At 38.7% G+C, this 9,026-nt stretch overlaps 2 long non-coding RNA genes across 2 annotated transcripts; both read left to right on the forward strand.

The window, feature by feature from the left end:
* On the forward strand, nucleotides 1,609–2,533 carry LOC109130170. The gene is made up of 4 exons (XR_002036275.1): nucleotides 1,609–1,745; nucleotides 1,861–2,045; nucleotides 2,128–2,354; nucleotides 2,442–2,533. It is a non-coding gene; the product is annotated as an uncharacterized LOC109130170 (long non-coding RNA).
* On the forward strand, nucleotides 3,286–3,943 carry LOC109130179. Its single transcript, XR_002036288.1, has 3 exons — nucleotides 3,286–3,343; nucleotides 3,523–3,714; nucleotides 3,855–3,943. It is a non-coding gene; the product is annotated as an uncharacterized LOC109130179 (long non-coding RNA).

Consider the following 9,026-nt stretch of genomic DNA (forward strand, 5'->3'; position numbering starts at 1 on the left):
CCTCCCTGATTCGTAGTAGTTTGTTTGATAACCAGGAGTGGTGATTCTTCTGCTTACAAGTCCAGAAGTTGCTTAGGTTTCCTGAAAGATAAGCTCCAGTGAACCAAGCGACCCAGATTGACCCAGATCTGAAAAAGAGCATCCAGATAAGCTTTAGCAGGCAAGCTTTATTCCACAACCACAAATCACGTAACCCCAGCCCTCCTTCATCCTTCCGGTTGACCACAACATTCCAGGCTACACGTGCTATGTGATGGCCCTCAGTGGTGCCTTTCCACAGGAAAGCCCCGCTGAGGGAGTTCAAGGTTTCAATGCATCTTTTGGGAAGTACATGAGCAGAGCACCAGAAGTTGGAGATTCCAGCAATAACCGTGTTGAGAAGCTGGAGGCGTCCTGCAAAGGATAGGGACTTTGTTGACCAAGCATTCAGTCTGTTTTTTACCGACTGGATCAGAGGAGCACAATCAAGGAGAGTAAGTTTCTTAGTGCAGAGGGGCACCCCTAGGTATCTTATTGGTAGCTGCCCATGGTTGATGCCTGAAGTTAATTTAATATGGTCAATTTCAGGTTGTGAGAGTCCTGAGGTGAAAAAGCTAGTTTTTGGTAGGCTGATTGCCAGACCGGAGGCTTCTTCAAATTCCTTCAACACTTGGAGAACACTGTCTACAGATGAAGAGGACCCATCTATGAAGATCAAGAGATCATCAGCGAAACAGAGGTGAGTTAACTTTAGGTTCTAACAGTTATAATGATATTGAAATTTTCCTTCCTTTGCAGCCCTATCTAACATGACAGAGAGGCAGTTCAAGACAAGGATGAAAAGGTAAGGAGACAAGGGGTCTCCTTGCCTTAACCCTCTTCCGCCTTTGAAATAACCATGGAGAAGCCCATTAAAGCCTACTGAGAACGTTGGCGTGCATACACAGGCCTTCAGCCACCGCAGGTAAATCTCTGGTACCTCAATACCTCTTAGGCAGCTAAATAAGAATTCCCATCTGACAGTATCAAAAGCTTTAGCTATGTCAACTTTGATTGTTATTCTCTTGGGTCCCCGAGTTTTGTGGTAACCATTAACCAGCTCCGCAGCCAAAAAAGTGTTTTCAACTAACAGACGCCCTTTTATAAATGCAGTTTGGTTACGTTGGATTAGAGTTGGGAGGATGGGTTTCAGCCGGGTTACAAGAAGCTTTGAGATGACCTTGTAAAGGGTATTTAAGCAGGAGATGGGGTGAAAGTCTGATACTAAGGAGGCACCCGGGAACTTTGGAACCATCACCAGAATAGTTGCGTTTATTGCAGCAGGGAGGAAAGCAGTTTGGAAGAAGTGGAGAATACCAGTAGTGACTTCTGAGCCCAAAATTCCCCACGCAGACTTATAAAAAGCTGAGGTAAAGCCATCAGGGTCTGGTGCCTTGTTTGCATTTAGCTTGAACATAGCTTTTGTTATTTCTTCAGTAGTTGGGATCTTGATCATTGAGTGTTGCAGTTCTGGAGGGCATCGGTAACTGATCACAGACCTGAACCAAGCTGATGGCATTGAAAGCATTGCGGGTCTGTGTCATTCTGTGAATATAAGCAGTATTCAGGTCGCCTTCTCTTAGCCAGTTTATGCGAGAGCGCTGTCTAAAATAAGCTTCTTCAATCTTCCTGAGGAATTCCCACTTAGCATGCATTTCTCTCTCCTGGTGGAAAAGGTCAGTGGATGGTGTAGACATTGCCTGAACCTGCACATCTTGAAGCAAACGGTTAGTTTCTCTCACCCTATTCTGAATATCTGAGAAATTCTCTCTTGAAAGTGTTTTTAAATCTCTTTTTAGTGTTTTTTGTTTTGCACTCAGTACTGACAAACTTGTTTCCAAGGGATGTGAATTTCCAGCCAAGTCCCAAGCAGATCCAATCGTTTGGAGAAAGAGAGGGTGGGATGTGAGGAAGTTGAAAAACTTAAATGGTTTTGTGCCAGCAGAGGGAAGAGATGCAGCAAGATTGAGGAGGCAAGGAGAATGGTCAGAGAATTCTGGGGCTAGGAAGGAAGCAACGCTGTTAGGGTAAGTAGAGAGCCAATGGTTATTTACTAGCAATCTGTCTAGCTTTTTTGCGATGGGGTTGATAGGGTTTTTATTCGACCAGGTGAAAAGAGGGCCTTGATACCGAAGGTCAAACAGCTCCATCTGAAGGAGGCAATCACGAAGCTCTAGCATACGGGAGGTGAGGTGGTTGACCAACAGATTTGAGTGCTCTGCGGGGTGTACTATTTGGTTGAAATCACCACCAACAAGCCAAGGGTTGGAGTCTAGGTGGAATCTTTGCTGAATCCCCATGAGTTCGCACCATAAATCAGTGCGTTCGTCACTCAGGTTAGGCGCATAAATAGCAGTGAAAAAGAATCTATGGCCTCCTTGAATGGTTATTTCACTAGTGACCATATGCCTTGATTGATGCAGCATACTTACTGTGGCAGGAGATTTCCAGATGATTACAATTCTCCCATCCTCATCAGAGTTGTGATTGGACAGATAATGCCAGCCAGGACAGGTAAGGTTCATGACTCTGTTCAGGTTCGGTTCCTTTATGTGGGTTTCAATAATAGCTCCAAAAAGAGGCTTGTGAGAAGCAAGCCAAGAAGAGAAAGGTCTATGTTTTTCCGGGTCGTTCAGTCCGCGGACATTCCAAAAGAAAGGTTGTATATACATGGGAAAAGGAAAGGGATGTTAGGAACGGAGTGGGGCTTCTCCCATGGACGGGAGAGTCACCACAGTGGGTTGATTTAGTTCAGTAATGATGGGGGCAGGGGGTGGAGTTTCTGAAGTGGGTGTAGAGGTTTGAGGTTGGGAGTCTAAGACACTAAAGGGGTTAAGGGAAATGAGCTTATTTGGAGATAGATGGGGGGATGAGCAGTCCATTGGGGAGGTACTATCCAATATGGGTGGGCTAAGAGAGGGTGGGTTGTTTGTGTGGCCAGCCGAGACTGAAAGGTTGTTTGTTTTTGGCTCTACAGGTTTGGTGGCGACAGGAGTTGGGGGAGAAGGGACTTGCAGGGCAGCAGCAAAACCAGTCTGACTTTTGACTAAGTCAACTGCTGGAAGGAGGGGGGGGGGCAGAACTGCTTGCTTTTTCAGAGCCCTGGGAGGGTTGTGGGGGAGCAAGAACAGTATGTTCTTTTCCTTTTTTAGATTTGGAGGTAAAATCTCCTTTGACATTCTGATTCTTCTCTGATACTGGATCACCAGAAGGTTTTTTCGTTTCTGACCAGGAGGGGGTTACACTAGGACATAATCTAATAGAGTGTCCTATGCTTTTACAGTGGGAGCAGGAGGGAGGGATCCAAGGGTACTCGACATTAATGGTAATCACTTCACCACTGGATCTTTCAATTTCGACAGAAGTAGGCAATGATTCGTTTAGGTTCCTCTCCACCTTAACATGTGCTTCAGTCAGACTGACTAAGTTTCTTGTGAATTCGTCCATCTCCTTTGGCTCACCAACCAGTCCAGCAACTAAACTAATGCCCTTTTGATGCATCAGGTCAAAAGGCATCCCTTTGAGATGGGCCCAAATTGGAATAGCTTCAAGGTCAGCAGTGGTCCCTCCAGACGAATCCCACTGTGCCACTAGGAACATGCACTCACCGATATACCACAGCTTCTTTTCCAGAACCTTAGTGCGGACATAATCATTTGGCAGCCTTACAAGCATAGAGTTATTGGAGTGATTAAGGTGCACTTCTAACTTTTGACCTTTACCCCACATGTGGCTCAAAACACTTTGGATATGTTTGTAAGTAGGAAGTCTGCCTTTAAATTTACCAATGATAAAATCTTTATGTAATTTTGCTCCTTCCTGAAATACATCATCAGGGATTACAATTCGTGGCTTCCCCTCAGGAGAGTAGTTTACGGGAGCTAATCTAGAGAGAGAACGGTCAGCTCCACGCTTAAGCTTTTGAACCAGAGGGGTTGGGTCTGGGGTGGAGGTTGGAGGGTTCACCGAAGGCGGTTGGGGTTCAGGGGGAACGGAGGAAGGAGGCAAGACCGAAACACTCGGGCAATGGTTTGGGATTTGGGGATTCACTTGCGGAGTAGGCAGAAGTGGGGGAGGGAGGGGGGAGATATGGTCTATTCTTGTGTCGACAGGGATCAATGTAGGAGTGGGCAGGGCGCTTTGGCCAGTTGGACTCGACGGGTAACCTTGGGAGGATTTTGAGGTAAGAGACCATCAGTTTGAGCCACTGTTCTGCTATCTTTTACTGTAGCAAGAGTATCAGATTTGGGAATGAGGTTTAGGGTTTGGTTGTAGGAGTTGAGAATGGCTTGAGCCTGGGCATTGACCACCACAGGGGTAGATTTATGATGAGCAGAGAGAGCTAGAACCACTCTCTCAGGCTCGATAAAAGCAGTTTGAGGAGAGTGGGGAGAGGGGGGGGAGGGAGAGGAAGGAGGGAGAGGGGGAAAGTCTGAAAAAGAAACAATAGGGCTATGGTCGGGAGGGTCAGGGGGAAACGGTGGGGGGCGATTAGGACTGCCTTCAGCCATGGCTACAAACTTGCTTAGGATTTGTGACAATAAATAAACAAAAACAGTTTTAGGGTTTGTAACTTGCGAGCTTCCCTTTTTCGAAGAGAGTTAGTAGGAGAATGCTCACTGCTTTGGGCGTCATGAATGATTGCAACTTGAAGAGATTCAGTAAAACGGTCTCTTCTAGGATGCGGTTGGCTTGCAAGTCAAAAAAGAAGACAGCAAGACTTTGTAGTATATAATGTTTTTTTTGCTTACCTTACACTTACAACGAGCAGATTTGGTTCTGGAGTGATGAAGGAAAAGTGTTAGGCATAGCTAATGCCCGTATCGTTATAACTGTGTGCTTTCTCGAGAACAAAACATATATACTCATTCTGCTCTGAATTGTATCTCTTTGCTGACGATGATGATGAAACGTAAACGAATGATTTGGCATCGGAAGCGCCTCTTCCAATTTCGGATCGCTTTGAAGATGGGTTATAGAGGAAAATATATGCATGCATTCAGGCCCAATATGTTATGATCAATGGGTAATGGGATTTAAACAATGGTGTACAAGGAATATATATATATATATATATATATATATATATATATGTAAACAATTATTGGTCCATTCTATTATTTGGGTATTGTGGAACATTTTTTTTTTTTTGTGTTAAGAAAATTGATTAATATTGAAAGAAGTCTTAAAACGATTTTTGTTGGGTTAGTTTATATAAGAACTTATAACATTATTCAAATTAAAGATTTCTTGTTGAGTTAATTTTTTTTTTTTGCGAATTTACACTTAAGTGGTGACATAACAATAAAACTAGTACACGTTATTCAACTACATGTTCTCACTTCTTCTGGTCAATACTGATATTTTTGATTAAAACTTAACTTCAACTCAAATCAAAACTATATACAAATCTTCGTTTCCGTTATATTTTGCTTTCCAATTATCTCAAAAACCCAAGTTTTCACAAGTAAAAGTCAAAACACGTCAGGATCACAGTGCATAAAGTAAAATTATAAGACAGATAGATCCATCATTATGATCTATTTCTAAATCAAAACTCGGTTATGCATGGTCACTATTTTACAGAAGATCTTCTAAACGTCCTTACATCCATGCCATTTATAGTGTATAGTTATCTTATTATATAAAATTGGGTTTTGAAAATTAGTCATTAACAAAATTTTAACATGTGTTAAGTTATCAATCTCAGATTTTGATATGTGTAAAAGTTAATATTTAATAAAGGAAATTTGATTAAAACAAAAATAAGATATTTTGTTTTTAAAAATATTAATAATGTAAAAAGATAATTATCAAAAACTACAGAATTTATTAAAAAATAAAAAAGTTTTTTTTAATAATTATAGCCTGCGTCATTATTTGTGGCAGAGGGAATTTGCGTCCGCGCAGCCCCTTTTATGAAAGAAAAAAAGATATCTATATTTCATAAAATTCAAAATTATAATATTATTTAATTATTTTTAATTTTAAGTTATTCAAAAACATTGCTTTCAACTTTGTTTAGCTGAAAGTTTCTTTTAATAGGAAGGTAAATTTTTTTTCTTTTTTTAGACCAAAATTTTCTCCTACTTTTTTTTCAGTTGGGAATAGGTAAGGTTAAATATGCTGACCAAAAAAAAATTATTATATGTGTCAACTTTTCTTAATACAGTATTTTAAAATTTATTGTAGTATTTTTAGATTATTTTATTTAATTTATATTTTCATCTTTGAATTATTTGGGATTTATATTACCGTGCTTATAATTTTCTATTGTTTCTTTAAATATGTCAAATTAATCTTCTTCTAATTTCTCAACCTTGATTGGTTGGTCATAAACCCTTCTTTATTTTGCAAACATAATTGTTACCATTATTCATTCAATAGAAGCTCATCAACATAATGGATGGATAAAATAGACTAATCAAACACAAGCTTACAACAAAAATAGATAGATAGATTAGAAAAATCTAAATCATTGTTGAAAGATCCATAGGAGCTCAAAGACTGTGACACCCTGGTTTGCGGAAAGGTTTAAAATAATTGTTTTTTTGCTACATATGTCACTAAAATGCACTTACTTTTTCGGTCAAGGGTTCTCCGAGAATTTCACGATGGGTGACCTTCTCGGAAGTGATTGTCGGAACTCTGCGAGTGAAGAAAAAACACAGGAAAATATCATTTGTTGATTTATAGGATTGGTAAACAAGTTTTTAAAGTCTCACAAACGTAACAAACCGGCTATCAAATATGGTGGGGTCCACGAGCCAGGAAAAGATGTAGGGCGCACTTAGATAGGTGAGCCCATAGACTGAGAGTGGACATGGGCTCACTAAGCAAGGTGGCGGTTGAGGCGTTACAGAGACAGAAGCTATATCATTGTGTGTCAAAGCACTTCCACAAATACATTGGGAAATTTAATATTAGTTACTATCAAAAAAATTTTGTGACGTTAGAAAAAAGGTTTTTACTTTCAATGGTTGTCGGAGCAAGCCATTTTGAGATAGTAAAAAGACGTGGACATGTTCTCTCCACACAGAAGGAGGGCAGAGCCGAGGTTCTCTCTATGGTGTAGAAGGTCGGACACAAGATTATCACCCCAAGGAATGAAGGTGGAGGAGGTTTGACGCAAGGTTATCTCTCCAAGTGAGGAAGGCGGAGCTAAGGTTCTCTCCATAGTGGAGGAGGTTGGATGCAAGGTTCTCTCCATAAAAGATGAAAGCGGAGCAGAAGTTTTCTCCATGGTGGTCATACACTATTGTGATGATACATCATTGATTAGCATATTATGTAATATATTTTTTCTTCAAAACGTTTTTTGAACCAACAATTTTTGTAATAAAAAACTGTGCATAAGTGAAAGTAAAATAGTTGGCTTAATGCGTTCATACAAACATTTTCTAGGTGGGTGAATATATTTGTAACATAGAATATATTTAGGTGTATAAAAAATATATTTTTAATATAGCATACATAAAAGATTTGTAAATGGATATAAATCAGTGTATTATAACAAAAATAAAATTTATAAATAGTGTACAATAAATTTTAATATAATTTATAAAACTTTAAATCCACGCATCGGATGGGTTCTCATCTAATTATTTATATAAAACTCGTATTTAGTTTAATATATACAAGTGAAAAATGACAAAATTATCGTGATGGGTTTCTTTTGAAGAAAACAGAAGTAGCAAGAATGTTGATAAGGAAAAGGTAAGGGCATTCGTGTGCCACTCTTTGTCGCCTCTGTTTGTTTCCCCTATTATTATTATTTTTTTAAGTAGAGTTATCTCGGTCTGAAAAGAAATAAGTTTTTCTAAGTTGAATTCCACATTATTCGCATTTTGTGCTACAATGAGAAGACAACTTGTATCCGTTTCATAGAACTGCATGTTAGGATTTGGATCCTAGATCTGATATTCAGAAAACACGGTTAAAGATAAATAATTTGGGAGAAAATAACAATTTCTAAAACTTGTCACAACGTTTATTCATTATATCATTCCAACTATGTCTTCCAATCCCTCTTTTAGATCTATAACCGAGTCACAAAAAATATCCAAAAAAGCGATAACTTAGATTAGATAGTTTGTGTTTCCACAAAAAAAAAAAAAAAGATTAGATTATCTGTGATACGAACAAATGACTAATGGACAAGTTCATGAACAATAAGTACTACGTTTTGTGGCCGGTATATTACTTTGGCTGAGCGTTAATTATGATGATTAAGAAAATGTAACAAAATACATAGTTACTACAAAACAACTTTAGAAAAAAGACAAAGAAGATAAAGTTGATAATTCATAAAGTGAAGACCAAAGGAAAGAAGAGGTCGATCACTTGTTCTGTAGGGCGTCCATGCACATGCTATTGCCTCCCCCTCGATTTTTCTTCTTAAATCAAAACTAATCATATTAAGATTTTTTTTCTTTCCTCAATAATTGAGTTTTATATACATATTAATGAAGGAAACTACTAGAAAACTAAATTAGATTATTTTTGTCTAAATATAATTAAGCTTGTTGGTTTTGCAATATTTCTAGTTTTCGTTTTTAGATTCATGAATTAAAGTTTGTTTTTTTCTTTTTATAACAATAATATATCCATGTTTGTTTTTGAAACAACCCTTTCCGTTTTTTTTTATATACCTCATTTACTAGTGGTCCCATACCCACTAACATCCTAACAACAATCAATAACAGCGGATAACCAAATAAAACAATTCCAATAATATTCCAACATAAATAATCCAATCAAAGAAATAACCAAAAGCTAACATCCTACAATGTTCCAATGACTTAATCTAGCAACCTAACATCAGCTAGACCACAATCAATCAAGCCTCTAGAACATCTTCCTCCTCATCGCCTTTGATTCCACGATCACACTTTTCCTTTACCTGCACACCACAAACAACAATTGAGATGCGTAAGTATTATCATAAATACTTAGTGAGGCCGTCCTCCCATCTACTGGGTTATACACACAAGCATATGAGACCCTCA

The sequence above is a fragment of the Camelina sativa genome, chromosome 17 (genome assembly GCF_000633955.1).
Source record: "Camelina sativa cultivar DH55 chromosome 17, Cs, whole genome shotgun sequence".
In the NCBI taxonomy this organism is placed as follows: domain Eukaryota; kingdom Viridiplantae; phylum Streptophyta; class Magnoliopsida; order Brassicales; family Brassicaceae; genus Camelina; species Camelina sativa.